This window comes from Hippoglossus stenolepis, chromosome 15 (assembly GCF_022539355.2).
Source record: "Hippoglossus stenolepis isolate QCI-W04-F060 chromosome 15, HSTE1.2, whole genome shotgun sequence".
Classification (NCBI taxonomy): Eukaryota; Metazoa; Chordata; class Actinopteri; order Pleuronectiformes; family Pleuronectidae; genus Hippoglossus; species Hippoglossus stenolepis.
The window spans coordinates 3,971,140-3,989,069 of NC_061497.1; the positions used below are offsets into that span (position 1 = coordinate 3,971,140).

The following is a 17,930-nucleotide window of genomic DNA, read 5'->3' on the forward strand; positions in this document are numbered from 1 at the left end:
CCCCCTGTGTCCATTGAATCAACACATGTAATGCACTGACTGAGAAGTGTGAATGTTTAGTGTAACTGAGCCCACGTTTTTCACAGCAGGCAGTTTGGGTTGTTTCTGTTGCATGATCTATCATCTCTGCCTTCTCTTCTTCAGACACTGCTGCATCTTCAGGACTAGATACTGCCATTCCCTTCTGATTCCCCCTAAGCTCCTAATCATCCCCCAAACATCTCCAACAGTTGTTGATCTTCCTATTTTATTCTAAAAAGATTGCCAAGTTTGCCTTTCTGCTTTTCGTACAAGTTTCATAACCCTTGTTTTCACTTGTTTATACTTAATTTCTAAGAGCTTTACTCCTCTCTTTCACTTCTTGGCCACACTCATCTGTCCACCAAGGAACCACCTTTCTCTTGATTCTTCCTGTACTTCCAGAAATTGACTTACTGTTTTAAACCTTTTATAAATCTCTTTATTATCTTCATTTAATCTCTTTGGAGCTTTTCTGAAGTCTTGCAGTTGGGCATCCACAAGAAAAGGTCAGAAAGCTTTGGAAGAGAGAGGAAGAGGATCCGACTCGAGAAGAGGCCATGTGGTGAGCCCATACCGAGGCTGCACTGGAGAGGCATAAAAAGGCCCTTCTGTGTGATTGCTGAGGACATGGAAAGTCCTCAAGAGAGGCCCTCCAAGGGAATGAGGATACCCACTGATGAAAAGATGAAAAACCTTGAGACTCCTCACACTTCTGCAGTGGATCCTCCACCTTTAGTCAGGGTCAAGATGAGGAGATGGAAACCGTTCTATTTAAAGGTAACTTTTTATTTAGTTATTTTCTCCTCTTAAGTCAGAAAAAGGTTAATTTTGAAGAATTAACAGTCAACACCATGAAACATGTTTTTGTTGTAAATTAACTGCAGCAATTTATTTTCTTGTTACAGAAAGAATTGATTACTACTTATTTAGCCTAACAAAAGGTCTTCTTTCTTTTGAATTCCCAGTATCCCCTATCATTGAGGAGGAGGTCACAGAGACAGAAAAAGTCTCCCTCAAAAAGATCTGGATCATCGGATCCAGCTACATCCATCGCGGCGAGAGAAGTGTTTTGGTGAGAACTTTGGACTCAATGCCAAAGTGCAATAGTTTGGCAAAGGAGGCCTCCGGTGGAGTGGTGTCCTTCCTTGTTTTTAGAGAGAGCTGTCTACACAGAGTTCCCCAGACATTTTGGTTGTCCCCACCAGTGGCAACAATCTGGGACATTCGCCCGCCAACCAACTTGCCGCTACAATGAGGAGGGGCTTGATGCAGCTCCACGAAGAGTTCCCCTCAATGAAAATCATATTCTTCTGCATCAATGAGCCGCAAGCGTGGCGCTACGGTCACCCAAAGATCATTAATGGTTACAGGCTGTGTGTGGGAGAGCCCTGTGGCATCGTGATTTGCTACAATGTAAATAGAACAGACAGTGGACTGAAAACACTTTGTCAGGGTCCTTATGTTTATATGACTTGTAACTTGGATCACAGGATGTTGATGACAGCATATGTGCTTCACACCCTGAGGATGATGTCAGAGGAAAATGGCCACCATATTAATATGGTGAATTCTATTTAATTATTTTATCTTGCTTAATGGTCAATGGGCTATATTTATTTTGCACCTTTCCAGTCTTATCGACCACTCAGAGCTTTACATCTCAAGTCACTTTCACCCATTCACACACATTCATACAGCCCTACTATACACAGAACTTTTTCTATCACACACCATTCATAAACCGCCGATACAGCTTCCAGACACAGTTTGGTGTTCAGCTGCTTGTCCAAGGACCTTTCAGAATGAAGGGTCACTTTACTCATATTACTGCCAGCTGGAATGATGCCTCATAATGTCACATTCAAAGCTGAAGTCACTCGGAGCCAACCAAGTCTCCTGTATGTGTGTAAGGTCTCAAAGTGAGATGTCCTCATACATAACATCTGGGGCTTGACTCACAAAGCAGGATTAATGAATTTAGATTGGTCATGGTGCTGAGGGCAAACCCAAAGCTCAAAACAAAATGACTGTGAACTGAATAAATACAAATGCTGAGGGATTTCTAAATGCAGTAATATCCAGCTGAATCGATAGAGCTTTAAAAAAAATTCTCAGGAGATTTGACCCAATGTGAAACAGTGGTGGCAGCAAAAGCTAATCCAGAGGAAACGGAAGCTAATATTGTAAAATGTCCTTTTGTCTTGGAAGATCTACTCACTGCTTTCAGACATGCACAGAACTCCGGACATTCTCCAAAGGGGCTGTATGTGTGAACGCAAATGTCCAAGTGAGACTTTTTGCAGACTTTCTCAGGCCAGCCCCCCCCTAGTATAAGGTCTGCAGAGAGTCCTGCGGAGCTGATGTGAGAACACAGCAGGAGATCCTTTGCAGGATTCATCACAAGTGAGTGGTCGGATTGAAAACAAGTATCTCAGCGGGGCCACACCTGTAGAAGACATGAACGAACAAGTCAAGAGAGCTTTTGGTGATAAGAGCTGATGCTGATGTCAATGTGCTATGAACAAAAACACTTCCACAGCAAACGGGAGCCCTCTGCCTGCTGCTCCAGCCCTCACCTGAACGCTCCGGAGATTTCTGTGTTGTTGTGAACGTGTCTGAGCGGAGATTGTCCTGCTGCGTGGTTCTTATGTAAAAAAAGACAAAAAACGGAGAAAGTCCATTCCTAATTCTTCGGAAATCCTCCAGAGGTCATGTCGGAAAGCTTATGTCTCTATAATTAAAAGAACAGTTTGACATTTGGGGAAACACACTCCTTTGCTCTCATACCCCAACTTATATGAGCTTTATATTTCACAGTCTTGTGTGAGTTAAATATGAAGCTTGTGTGAAGAAAATCAGCAGTAATTGAATAAAATAAGCTTGAAATGCAAGGTGGCGGAATTCTGCTCAGTTTCAGGGCCTGGTGTTGTTCATGCAGCCTCTGTCACATGTCCATGTCTCACTGGAACACTTGAACAGCACAGAGCCATACTTAATGTCATCAGTCACACCCACTGTGACATGTCAAAATATCTGATATCTGCGCTGAATATTCTTTCCTTTTTTCTGTCTTTTTTTGAAAATGGTGGTCAATAGACTTTATTTATTTTTGCACTTTTCCAGTCCTATCAACCACTCAAAGTACTTGAGAGTACAAGTCACAATCACCCATTCATACAGCTTTCTTATATGTAGTGCTTTTTCTATCACACAGCTGTCACGCTGTCAGGGGCAATTTGAGGTTCAGTATTTTGCCCAAGGACAATTCAGAATGCGTACTGGAGGAGCCAGGGATTGAACCACCGACCTGCTGGTTAGTGAATGATGCCTCTGCATGTTTTTGAAACATTGTGTAAAATGTGTTATTATCCACGTAGGAGTAAAATGCTACAGTTTGGCCAGCACAATCATTAGTGCAACACAAAAGCACTTAGAGCAGAGCCTGCACCTGCTACTACGAATTACAGCCACATTATAAATATAGAGTGGGCACAGTTGTCTTATCATGTCCCTATAAGCTCTGGTTAGAGTGCTGCTAATGATTATTTTCCTCTCCTCTCTTAACCATTTCTTTTACACTTGTTTGTGTCACTTCTTGCCAACAGATGGAGCTATTACAGTGTGTAACCTGGAGCTGATGACCCAACAGTCACAGTGACGTGCAGATACAGTGAAATCCTTTTTTATGTGTCGTTAAACTAAACGCTTGATTGTGAATCTGCCTCATCATGAAAATAGAGATACTTTGTGATGTCTGATTGAATTAGAAATTATTTTGAAAGCTTTCACTACTGCCTGGGTTTTGGATTTTGTTGGTTTTTCTAGGCACAGATTGTGTGTGTGTGTGTGTGTGTGTGTGTGTGTGTGTGTGTGTATGTGTGTGAGTTCAATCACCACAGTAATTGGACAGCTGTTCCAAGGGCTTGTCTGTGATCACCTTCCAGAGTTGGTTGCAGGATGGCTGACAGTTTATTGAACCAATAGAAGAGCAGCACAGAGAGTTTCTCCATTTACCCTAATGACCACACTGAGAGATAAACTGAGAGGCACAAAAGAACTGACTGGTAAAATAAAGAAATGCAAACGAAACGATCAAGTTGTGGGCATTTCATATTTCTTGAAAGAATTTTGAGTGATAATTTTAAGTAACTTCTAATTAATGTTGCGTAGTTTGTAATCCCTCATAAACGCACATATGTTACCATGTGATTTTGTAACCTTTGCATCTACTGACCATGACAGACTGACAGCTCATATAACAACAAGAGCCTTATCACAGCAAACCTCTAGACAGTTGTTAAGGATTCGACCAGGGCTGTTTTGTACCTGAACATGACCTCTGTGTATGTCCTGTACATATAGTAACTCATAATGTAATTCACTCATGTTTGTTGTGAGGTGTCAGTGGATATAAGCCGTTTCTCTTTGTGCTTCATTTTTAAAACATCCCCACATTCTTTGATAGAGTAGATTAAGTTTTCACAATAAAAACAAAGAATGTTAATAACTATTGTCCATCAGTAGCTCTTGGACCCAATAAATAAAATAATAATAATAAGGACTCACTAATAAATGTCTTGCTTGTCTATCAAAGCACAATGTTTTCATTTGGACCATAATCTTAATTGAAATCATAATCTGTGGAGGTAATACAAATCCTTTGACATTTTGTGGTAAGAAGCATAATGTTAGTGGTAAATGTGCTGTATTTATATAGAGCTTTTCTTGTCTTGATAACCATTCAAAGTACTTTACAGTACAGTTTTGCCATTTACTCATTCACACACACACATCCATACAGTGCAGTGATGTGTACTATGTTTCTCTAATACACTCACACAGCTGTCAGGGGCACTTTGGAGTTCAGTATGCTGCCCAACACAGGCACGCGCAACGGGGGAGCCTGAACCTCTGACCCTCTGGTTGGTGGACAACCCGCTCCACCTCCTGAGCCACAGCCACCCCTAATGACAGATGTTTTGACCTACATTGTCTTTATCAGTATTCATTCACTGCTGATATACACTAGCTTGCAAACCACTTTTACACTTGCCTCTCTACTCTGTAACCTGCACACCGGCCTTATTGATTATAAGAGACAGTCTGCAGTAGGCGACCCAGAGAGAGAGAGAGAGAGAGAGAGAGAGAGGGGGACTTTACTGCACTGCATCAAATAACAATAAGGTTCTTTGACTATTTATATGCTGCTCATTGGGGAGGAGACCATGTTCAAACACAAATGCAAGGACGCAACACATACCTCAACCTGCTTTTAAATTATTGAAGAGAATGTCTCTATATAACTGGCGTGGATGAATTAAAGATTAATTTATTCCCAAATGGCAAACAAAGCATGTTATATGTGTTTGTGTGTTTTACTGTAGGCGTAGGAGCCATCATTCTGAAATAAAATCTATCCATTTATCTACTGTATCTATCTACACAGAATTATGTATATTCTGTAAAGCCTCACTGCTGACACAACCCTCAATACACTGGACACTGGGACTAGGTTACAGTTTGCACCTTAAAAGATAAACTGAAATGAGAGACACTCATTCATCTGAGAGACTCTACTCACTAATATTGTAATATTTATAAATTAGATGTCACTGAACTCTCGTTGTGTTGTACCATAGACAATGTAAAGATGGAAGACATGACAGCTCCCCAAAAGTAAAGCCCAATCATCTTGATCGGCCCCTGGCTGGCTACAAATCCCACCTCCTCCATCTTAGCAGTTGGGACAAGGAGCAAACTAAAGTGTCAAAGTACGTATTGTGTACATTTTCATTTTTCTGTCATTTCAGGTAGTTCTACTCACACTGATGTACGTCCAACTGTTCAAGTTTCTGACAAGTTTGGTTTTAATTAGTTATTTGATGATATACAAACAGGGTGAAACGTTATGATTGACATCTAAGACTGAATGCGATTGGTCGAGTGCGTTTATCGGGGGGACCTAGATACCACGGCTCAACTCCCTGATCACTACTGAAAAGACAGACTGCTCCAAATACAGTCAAAGAGGATGGCACCTCTATCCAGCATAGTTTAGATGTTGTCCATCTTTATACATAATCTACAGCACATCACAATGACAATTAAGTCACAAAAACACACACACAAATGAAATCCTGTATGTGTATGTGATGTACATGTAGCATTTGCTCTCATCTGTTCCTCTTGTTAAACACACGTTAATAACATCGAGGTTCCCTGATTAAATAAATACACAACTAAACAACTAACTGGTTGACTGACTGTTCTGTGTATACACTCTCTTTCGCAGCACTGACACTTCAAATAGCACATCAGGAGAAAAGCAGAGACATAATAGGACTGGGATTGTCACATCTGTCCAGATGAGCAACGAAAAGACAAAGTTTTGTTGATTTGACTGTTGCCAGCAGTGATTTCAGTTTCACAGCAGGAGAGACACGGAGCAGGAACCAGCTTCACATCACAATTAATGCATCGAACTCATCCCCTGATGCTGGAGACTTGGTAGAGCCATTAAAGCTCCCAACCCCCCCCTCCTGTCTGCCTGTTTAAGATGACGAATTGCTCCCCACAGTTACATTTATTTCATGCACATCCAATTTCACCTGCGTGCAGCTGTGTCAGTCATGCTGTCAAGGAAATGTCATTTGCGCTTACCTCTTCTTTTTTTTTTTTTTATCCCTCTGGCCCATTCATCCCATTGTCGTGAACACAATATCTCAGGAACGTCTCAAATTCAAGTGAATTTCTTCAAACTTGGCACAAACGTCCACTTGGACTCAGAAATCCGCTGATTTTAGTGGACGAAGGTCAAAGGTTAAGGTCACTCTGATCTCACAAATCACATTTTAGCCATAACTCTAGAAATTACATGCTAATTATGACAGAAATTCCCACACATTACAAAATTAAAATATTCCCACAAAATTATGAAGTGATGACATTTCATATCCAAAAGGTCAAAGGTCATGTTCCCTTAGACATCATAATGTTCTGCAAAAACACATTTATGTCTATTACTCAACACAATAGCTCAGGAACCGGAGGTGAGATTGTGACCATAGTTCATATTTAGGGCCCAGTCACAGACACGCCAATAAAAAACGAATATCGTGGGTTAAAGTTCACCCAAGTTGAACTCTCACAGGTTGGAAGGAGAAGTTTCACCTCTGAAATATTCTGTGTGACCGGACTCTTAGATAGATAATGGGGGAAACAAATGTTGGCTGCTAACCTTGAAACTGAAACTGCTGTGTTGAAGGTGTGTGTCAAGCGTCCATATTTTAGAATGTTTAGGTTCTTCACAGCAACATCCATATTTGAAGCATCGTCTACTGTCATGGCTAAAACTTTGCCTTCAGTGTGAACACATACAAGGAATTTAACTCCTCATTCAGTAGTTTCTCTCAACAAATTTACAAAATAATACAGTAGAAAGATTTATAGATGGACAGTTTTAGACTGGATGAGCTGAAGCAACGCAAAAAAACAAAACAAACAAAGCACTCAACCAAACTAAAAGCAGCTACGGAGTTTCAAAAGTAAAACGGGGCCAACAACGTTTCAATAGTTCTCCATTTTTAGGGGCTCAGAGATGTTAATGTAGCAAAAGTGATTCGCTTTTCAAACTAAAACGTATTAGTGCGGATGTAGCCCAACACAAGCAAAAATCTAAGGATTTGCGAGAGAGTTAACAGATGAGGTGACTGAGAGTAAGAGGGAAAAAAAAGGGGATCAAGAAGCAAGAGGAAGAGCTGGTACACTGCAAAGTGAAAATCCATGTTCAGTATTTCTGAAATCGTGCTGAGAGGCGGTAATTCAACTGAATCATGTTTGGGAGGAAGGGACGTTAATGAAACCCCTACGAGTTGAAATTAGAATATATGTAGCCTACAGAGGAAGTAGGTGAAAAATACGCATTATGCTCTCTTACATGAAAAGTGTTTGTTGTGTAGGTTTATGTGTGTCTCATTGAAGGTTCATAGCAACAAATACAACACGGATTGTCTGTATTTTATAAAATATTTAAAGTGCAGCCTCTCTCGTCTACATCAAAGGCAGATGTACCCACTGAGTGACTCTGCGTGAGGTTTCTGCAGCACTCTGTACCACCTGAAGCTGCGGGGCACAGACCAATGAGAGGTGAGGGAGGCAGATCACAGGTGCTGTAGTGGAAAAAAAAAAAGATGGAAATTTAATAAAAATGTAAATTTCTCTCAAGAGTTCTAAGAAGCAATATGAGAATCTGCAGTGCAACATTTGGATAATTGGAAGGTATAAGCACGCTGATAGGCTGAGGTGATTGTTTATTGAGGCACAGTGTCTCAGTATTAGCTTCCTGAGCTATTAAAACCCTGGTGTGTTGGTTGTGAACACACCAGCAGAAGCACTGATTACATGGGGACGGAGGGTCACAGCAGTGCAGCACTCGCTTGTAATACTCTTATATGTACATTGTGTGAAACACACTGAGTTGGCCTGTCACTTATAATCAAAGACTGATTAGACATGTGCTGAACAGTCGATTAATTACTTGTCTATATGCAAGAGTGCAATGATAAACAGAAGGCAGAACAATTATGATTAGACCTTAATCACTGCATACTTGCACCATCATAAATGAGGCTACCATTGTTTAATCATGCATTTCAACAGAATCAATTATTGAGAAAATGACTGCAGGTGGACTGGAGAACTGTGAACAATAATATGGAAAGAGGTGTGGAGCTGTAGCTTTCTAGATTTCTCAAAGTAGATTTTACTCAAGACTTTTTCCAAACACTCACACAGCATAATTCATAACATATTCTGTGACAAAGTGGGTGAGATCTCCTTTTTACTCACTATTTGTCCCTGGCATCTTTTAACCACCTTACACAGTGCACTCATGAGTTTCTCCATAAGTTCATTACACTATCATTTACCATTTTGCAACATTGCATCACTTACTCAGGTTTGTTTGTGTGGGCAACACGTTACAGTTCACATTGAACTGTGAGTTCACTAAAGCAAACACACAACTATAAGTTAGTTTTAGTTACCTTTTATTATGTGTCAGGTTAAAATATTATTTCAGTGTTTGTTCCTTTGTTCAAACGGTTCGAGCCCACAATACAGGGCAGCCTTAAAGAGGGCACCTCTATTTATCTATTTACTTTTAAAGAGCCATTTAGTGATGTGAATGGGCTTCTATAGTGGAAAAATAAGGTTAAACGTTTGTGTTTACAGGAAGAATACTGTGTCTAGTGATCTGCTGGTTATTGGTCAGGCTGAAGCTTTGAATCGAAAACCCTGTTTAAGAAGCTGAATAGTGTTGTTCCAGGAAGAGGACAGGAGAAGCTGTGTTGCCACCAGCGTGTGCATTTTTTGTTGAGAATAGTTTAATTGTTATTTGGAGTTTAGGAGAATACTGTAAATAAAACTATTCACCTTTGAAACAACAAGAAGTCTGCTGATCTGCCTGCCTACCTTCTTTGGTGACCCTTAAGCTACTATCTCACAATCTCTCAATTCTGGGCTGCTCTTTTTATTGTATGCTGTGCTTTAGCATTTATGAAACAATCAGTCTCAGTCAAATCTATACAAGAGGAGCTTGTTCCCAGTTTAATAATCATACAGCAGTGAATCACTGTGTGCTGAGAGAAATTATATTGACATATAATTACCATGTGAAGTCAGAGTTTATCCCCATTACACTGATCAAGCAATAAAGTCAGTGGAGAGCGTGGCAGGTCGTGCCAGGAGTAGGTTCCGACTCCAGTGTGAGTGGCTGACTGTCACATGAACTCATTTTTTAGTCAAACTGAAATATTAAACCTGCCGCTCTCTGTCCAGCAGCTGTGAGCTGACATTTATACAAAAGGCAAAGTTTTTCCCTCCAACACTGTCACACTTTGAAAAGTAGGTCAGGTTAGAAATCTGTATTTAAACCTAACATCGTGCCTTTTTTGAACAAGACGGGTACCATTATGTAGCAGCTCGATGAAGCTATGAGTTCCATTTACCTTAGAAGTCACATGACATCACACCCGAATCGATCGCATTCCAGTTCAGCAAGTTGGAAAACCAAGAGCACTTTTGTCGTACTTCTTTTTGCCAGCAATACTTTTTGAATGACACGTGACTTATTTAGCATGTATGAACACTGTAGAGACATGTGCCGAGAAGGAAGTTGGATATTACTGTGTGTATGACTGATTTATGAGACTACAGTTTTCTTCGACAGATGTCTGGGCTCAGCCTTAAAAATAGAAAGAATACTGTCAACTCTTGTGCTCAGGTTGGAGTGAGATTTCATCCAGGCAGCAAAAAATAACTACTAAAAATAATTAATATAACTTTTTTATATAGTATTTTCAAAAACAAGTTTAAAAAGTGTTTCACAAACATAGAATCAGAAAAATGACATACAAAAAGACTTAAGAAATCTAGGTAAAAGCCATATTATAAAAATGTATCTTTAAAGGAGATCTAAAAGAGGACAATGAGGTAGCTGGTCTGATTTCCAGTGGAAGGTTATTCCATAGTCGTGGAGCCCTTACAGAAAAAGCTACTGCCCTCAGTTTCTCGCCTTACATGGGAGCCAAAAGCAACAGTTGATCTGCTGGTCTGAGATTACGAGCAGGTGTGTACGGTATTAGAAGGTCAGTGTTATAAGAGATTTAAAAACTAGCAATACAATTTTAAAATCAATTCTGAGCGTGACAGGTAGCCAGTGCAATGAGGCGAGAATGGTGGTGATGTGTTCATACTTTTGAGTTTTTGTAAGAAGTCAGGCTGCGGTATTTACTCACATCACAAGAGGTGAACATCCTGTAAAAGACATCTCCATCTTATTTAATTATTTACAAGCTAAGGCGATCTGTAATTTTGCACTAGCAGATAGTGAAGGATGCCTGTATATAAATGAAATGCTCAGGCTGGGATGACCAACAGATATTGATCAACTTTCCCTTTTCCTGGAATTCACTCTCCAGCTGGTGGAGGCGTTACCTCTGATCGTGAGTAAACCAGATTATAGTTCTCACACACAGCCATGTTGTTGTTGTTGTTGGCTGAACTATTCACACATAATCCCAGTCATCTCTTCAAATGTTGTGTAATTTCACCAAACTGCTGCAGTCAGTCCGCAGGCAGCAGGAATCAGGAGTAATATCAGGCCAGCAGACTGATGGTCAGTTGTTTTCCACACACACATCACTGCCCTGTGGTGTGTTTGCTTCACTCTGCTCTCTCACTCTTCGCTCTGCTTCACTGTTCAGGTGATAAGATGCTTCTCTTCTATGGGCACAAACAAAAGTGAACCATATTCAGTAACTGTGGCCCTGTGTGTATTGTGAGAGCTTATTTTGCATTTTCTGCTCTGCTCCTACACAGTCTATGCTGTCCAGTGCCATTATGTACAAAATATATAATAACACATAATTAAAGAGGCTGGTCCCCAACGAAGCATATTTTCCAAGACAAATACACAATTATAGTAAGAGATGTTTTTTCACCGTGGCCTGTATGCACGCTCACCACGCAAGACTCCATTGCTGAAGAAAAAGCATGTTGAAGCTCGTTTAAAGTTTGCTGCACAACATTTAGACGAGCCTGTGAAATACTGGGAGAATATAGTCTGGTCAGATGAGACCAAAATTGAACTCTTTGGATGCCATAATACACACCATGTTTGGAGGTCGAATGGCACTGCACATCAGCCCACAAACACCAGACCGACAGTGAAGTGTGGAGGTGGGAACATCATGGTGTGGGGCTGGGTTTCAGCATACGGCACTGGCAAACTTCATTTAATTGAAGGAAGGATGAATGGAAAAATGTACCGAGACATTCTTGATAAAAATCTGCTGCCATCTACCAGGATGATGAAGATGAAACGAGGGCGGACATTTCAGCAAGACAATGATCCCAAACACACAGCCAAGGAAACTCTCAATTGGTTTCAGAGAAAGAAAATAAAGCTGCTAGAATGGCTCCTGATGGAAACCTATGGAAAGAACTAAAGATCAGAGTTCATAGAAGAGGCCCACGGAACCTTCAAGATTTGAAGACTGTTTGTGTGGAAGAATGGGCCAAAATCACACCTGAGCAATGCATGCAACTAGTTTCTCCATACAGGAGGCGTCTTGAAGCTGTCATCACCAACAAAGGCTTTTGTACGAAGTATTAAATAAATTTCAGTAAGCGTGTTCAATGCTTTTTCCCTGTGTCATTCCATTTTATTACACATAACTTAATTTCTGGACTTATTTGTTTGGTTTTCTTTGTATGTATGGATTATTTGGGTCGTTACCGACATCTGGTGAACATTTCATGTCAATAGCACCTTTAGAAATATATTTACTGAGAAAAATGGTGACGTGCTCAATACTTATTTTACCCGCTGTATATATTCTCTAATATGTGTATATGTAGGAAGCCCATGCAAATATATATATATCTTTTAATGTTCACGAAAGACGGTCATTTTAATCACACTGACAATTTACATACTTCACATTTTTCAGTTTCTGAGTAACAATTTTCACTATAAAAAAAAGATCAATTACCGTTGGAAATCTTCAGCTCAACTGTCTGGAACTTATGATCATTTCATTCTATCCAGTCCTGGATAAGGACTCAGCTGCCAGACCTTCACCAGTATCATTTACAAGTATATTTAGAAGGGGCAGTACACATTAATTACCATTGACATTTACAGCATTAGTGACAGGTGTCAGCTCAACATATGAGCTCAACACATATTAGTGGTCGCGAAAACACGGACATTAAAAACTGCATCAGCTGAATACACACAGGTTTGCCAATAATGTACTTGAGAGAGGTCCTATCAAAACTTTAACATTAAGCTTTAACAGTAACTGCTTGTTGTCAGCAGCTTGTTTATTCAAGTTAAGACAGAAAAGAGTTAATCTTGTCCTCCATGAAGGAAGAAACAACATATCATCCTCTATTTTGGATACATTGGGTACAGTTTATAAAGTATGCATTAAAAAAGCAAACTGCAAGTTTTAATGGAAATTCACAAAATAGAATCAAACAGGAATTCACATTAAAAACATATTACATATATTACATATTTGAATAAAAATATAATCTTTTCCTTCAAATACCACCAGTGAAAAGATGAAGCCAAAGTGACACCCCTCACATTCTGTATCTAGATTTTTTTAAAATGTGAGCGTGCTTTTAACAGTGTTGGTGTAGCGATGTGCAGGTGTTCACAGCAGCTAGTGACGTGAACCACATTTCATCATTAGGCTTTGATTATAAACAAAGCACTGAAATGTAAATTCTCATAAACACTTGTAACCATTCACGTGCAGTGAGGTATTCACATTCAAGTGAATGAAACAGTGGTCTCAGGACAGCATAAAGTGTAAAAGTCCTTTCCACTGCACTGTGAGTCCAATCGGGCCTTCATCGAGCTGCTGAACAATGCTAAGCCTGCCACTGCTTGTTGCCTCCAACTCTCACTCATATTGTCCTCATCAAACCCAAGTCTCACGAGACCTGGAGTGAAACTCATTGTCAAGTCTCGGGACCCTTGGGTTGTTGCAGGAAGACAGAGGTGGAAACATGAGTGATAGAGAGAGTCGCAGAGAGGAGTTTGGATTTTACTGAGAGAAACAATTACAGCGGAATCTTTGTCTGATGTGGACAATGTCGATGAAGCATTTCACTTCCTACTTGTTTGAGCTGGATTATACAAACGAAGAGCTTCCTACTTTTGTGGAGTGTAAAGAACATTTACACAACCACATTCATAATGTAATATCCAGGTTGAAAAATACCAGAATAACTAAGAACCTTTGAGGGTTTTTTTCCAGGTTATCACATTTTCATGGTATGATGTCACAATTTATTGCATCAGCTCAATCAATACTGAAAAAGCTTTGTTGTTGAAAAAATGTTTTGGTGTTCACATAATTTCCGGTCTGCGACATCCAGACAGCGATATTATTTTGTGGAGGGTCTGATTCAGTTGTTGAGCTGTCATGCTTCACTGTGATTCACTCAGCTGTATCAGAGCTGGGAGACCAGTGGTGGGATTGGCAGAATATTTATTTATCTCTGAACCATCTGTATTCCACCTCACTGCCGCACACAGGCTGTAGTCTGCGAGTCCAGGACCTGCCATTAACCCTGCAGCCATTACATTCAACACAACACGTAAACCATACCCAATATTACACTGTGCCCATAACGTGTTCTAATTGTGTGAGGCCTTTCTGCTCCCACTCTGAGTCTCCTCGTTCTTTTTTACAATCTTCCTCTAACAAAAGCTCTAATGTGTCCCTGCAAGGCCTTTGGTTATTACCAATGAGTGAAAAGTTTAATCCGAAGCCATGTCTGTGTTTCCTCATTCACCATTAAGGACAGAGTGTTCCAGTGGAAAAGTATAGAAAACAACCTGCTCCTGCATGAATGACAGCAGGGGGAGAGAAATAACACCAGACAATCTCGGGACTAGATTATTTCCTGGACACCTGTCAGTGATAGAAGCATGGAGGGACCTGTTTTGTTGTCAAGTGCATTTTCAAATTAAAATATCACAACTTTTGTGTCTCTTTATGGTCTCGGGTGAAATAACTTGCTGTGATACAAATGCTGGACGGATTCAGACTGGAACATGGGCTCCCACCCACAGACTGCATATGACAACCTCAACTCTTACCTCCATTAAAGCACCACTTTAAAGCAGGTGGCACAGTACAGTATCAAATCATACTGAGCAGTTTCCTTTAAGAAATGTAAAAAAGGAAACCACACATAAGGAGTTTTTGTATAGTATTGATGTGACTTCTGTTTCGGTCCTGTGCATTGGCCTCCTGGAATTGAAAAATTACATGTACATTGTATTATTGCATTTCTTGTGCTTTTGAGAATAAAAATAATATAATAAAAAAATAATAGCTTTCAGATGGTTTCCAGACATTTGCTGTGGGGCTCAGTCCATTCTACACTCCCAGGGATTTCTCACACACCACTTTGATTGTTGCTCTCAGGGAATATGTTAGTAAAACACACTCTAATACCTTTAAAATTGTGTATGATGCCTGACCTAAATGATGTTTCACAGAGGGTTTACCTGAGCAGCCTGAAGGCCTCTGCTGGAACACCCTGGATTAGTTATCTTATGTTTTGTATTCCGTGTTGCCATCCTGGTGTTGTGATAAGGTGAACATCCACAATCTGTATCTCATGAGGATAAAGGGCATCTTGTCATAACTTGCTCCTGTATTTGCCTGAGTGTGGATTCAATCATCCTCTCAACAGCTGCAGTACTGGAATGGGATGTTCGGGTTGTTCCTTCCGTCTTTGCCAGATCATTCAGTCACCAGTAGTTGTACAAACATTTCGGCCAAATCTACCTTTGGTTTGACATTTTGATGTGAACTGGGTTTGCGCAAACAGGCGCCTGTACCTCATGTTCATTATCCACCAGTTACCAGCCAAATCCAGCACAATCTTTTCCCGCCAGTCCCATTTGGAGTCTCTGTCGGTCTCACCATCTGCCTGGTTTCTGAACCTCAGTTCAGACTTTGTCTGCCTGCCCAGCTCCCCTCCTCCTCTCCCAGTCTCCAGTCCGGAGCCTCTGTAAAACCAGTCTGTAGAACTGTTTTACAATAAACATCCTAAAGCTGCATCTGTCTCTGAGCCTGTGTTCTGCAGAACATTAATACAAAAAAAGAATACATGAATAAATCAAAGTCTGGCATCAGTTTATACAACTGTGTAAAGTGACAAAATATGTAATTGTGTTTAACAATGTCAGTGATAAACAGCAGAAATGTGGCTTTTAGTATTACTATATGCACTTAGTTGTGTTTTACAGGATCAAGGTTTGGGCTTGGTTCTTTTTTGCTTGATGACCTTTCGTTTTTTAGTGCCTTAACGTCGCTGTTGTTTTAATAACTGGAGAATGAGTGGGCTGGAGGTTTACATGCAGGACCCAACTCAATCTAAATGTGCCCTATCAAAAATTGCTGCATGTGGCTCCCCCATGTCCAAATGTCAGAAAGATGCCAGTGGAGGGGACATCAGACACAGTGCATCCACCTGGTACACAGACAACTTACTTAGTAGTCATTTTGTAGTCATCATTTTTTTTTTCATCTGTGCGACAAGTACGCAGCCCACACTCATAAGATAAAAAAAAATAATACAATCTTCCATGTCTGTCTTTCTAGCTTTCATTGTCATCCAGACAGAAAAATAAAAAAAGGACCTGACCTTAAATCTTACCTACATCACATTACAAGGTTTCTTTATGCGCCATGTCAACGTACACGTTGTAACTGACACTCGGCGCTGACTAGTAATCGTGTTATGACAAACGACAAGAGAAACTGTCTGGCAGAGCCTGGAGTGTCATCTGTATCCTGCAAGTGTCTGGTTTACATGCTTGTGTGCAGATGTGCACATACTGTATAGAGTGCACATTTCATATTGCCACTGTTAGTAACAGGATAATATGCTGCTGCTGCTGAATCTCCACCTCATGCAGCATCTTCTTAACCAGCCGGAAACCACTTCCTGTGGAACATGTGAAACCCTGGGTGTGATTTATACCACGGCCAGGACGTGGATGACTCTTTTTAACAGTGAGGCAGTATCACTGTCAGGTAAGAAGGAGTCCCTCAGACCTGGTGCCTAACTACTTTGTCTTGTAAGATGGCTTTTCATGTTTCCATGGAGCCCAGGGCTGTAATGTCATTTGTCATGTGGGCACGGCCGACTGTCAGATGAAGAGGAATGGATCCCATGTGTGAGGCCTGCGAATAATCTATTGCCCCAGAAACCTGAATATATGAGCTTTGGTTGAGCAGCTCACAACATGACCTTGAGAATCTTTTACGTAACCTGTCACAAAAATACCTAATATATTGTACAGAATATTTAAAACAAACAATTGTATCATAAATATAAATGAGGGCAGGATTCTATATGAAGCCACCAACACAGGAGGATTGATGTTGCTCAGACCAGAATTTGTTCAATATTATTTTTCCAACATTTAGACATTTAGTAAACTAGTGCTGTGCCTGTTCACGATGTTCTGTTACTCAGTCTGTGTTGATGCTCCAGAGCTCCATCAGAGTAAGATGCAGAAACTGCTGGAGAATGTAAGCTGAGTTGTTTGAATTTACGTTTTCGCTTGTGTTTGAGAATAAAAAGATGCTGAAAAGCTGCTGGTTCATCTTCGGGTGTTGTGGGGAGAAGCTGGTGGCAACGTCCTGTGCCACAGTGGCCTGTGGCAAACCACATCACCTGAGTGATGTGGTTTGTGGAGGAAACTCAGAGAACCTCCAGGTGAACCAGGGAGTGTTGACTGGCACAACTGGGACTAGTAGAGGGCAATCAACTCTCCCTGGATTCAAAAGGCAGCAACAGAGCTGACACAGAGGAGAGAGAGAGAAGGAGACACATGAGGAGAGACATGAGGAGAGAAATGAGGAGAGAAATGAGGAGACACATGAGGAGAGACATGAGGAGACATGAGGAGACACATGAGGAGCAATATGAGGAGAGAGACACATGAGGAGAGATATGAGGAGACACGTGAGAAGAGACATGAGGAGAGATATGAGGAGAGAGAGACATGAGGAGAGACATGAGGAGACATGAGGAGACACATGAGGAGAGATATGAGGAAAGACATGAGGAGAGAGAGATGAGGAGAGAGACACATGAGGAGAGATATGAGGAGAGAGAGACACATGAGGAGAGATATGAGGAGACACATGAGGAGAGACATGAGGAGAGACACATGAGGAGAGAGACACATGAGGAGAGATATGAGGAGAGAGACACATGAGGAGAGATATGAGGAGACACATGAGGAGAGACATGAGGAGAGAGACACATGAGGAGAGATATGAGGAGAGAGACACATGAGG

At 40.7% G+C, this 17,930-nt stretch overlaps 1 long non-coding RNA gene across 1 annotated transcript; it reads right to left on the reverse strand.

Moving 5' to 3' along the window:
- Window positions 1-6,653: 6,653 nt before the first annotated feature.
- LOC124854846 lies at window positions 6,654-12,645 on the reverse strand. Its single transcript, XR_007034855.1, has 3 exons — window positions 12,576-12,645; window positions 11,694-12,013; window positions 6,654-11,304 (listed from the first exon to the last, which is right to left on the reverse strand). It is a non-coding gene; the product is annotated as an uncharacterized LOC124854846 (long non-coding RNA).
- Between the last annotated feature and the right edge of the window lie 5,285 nt (window positions 12,646-17,930).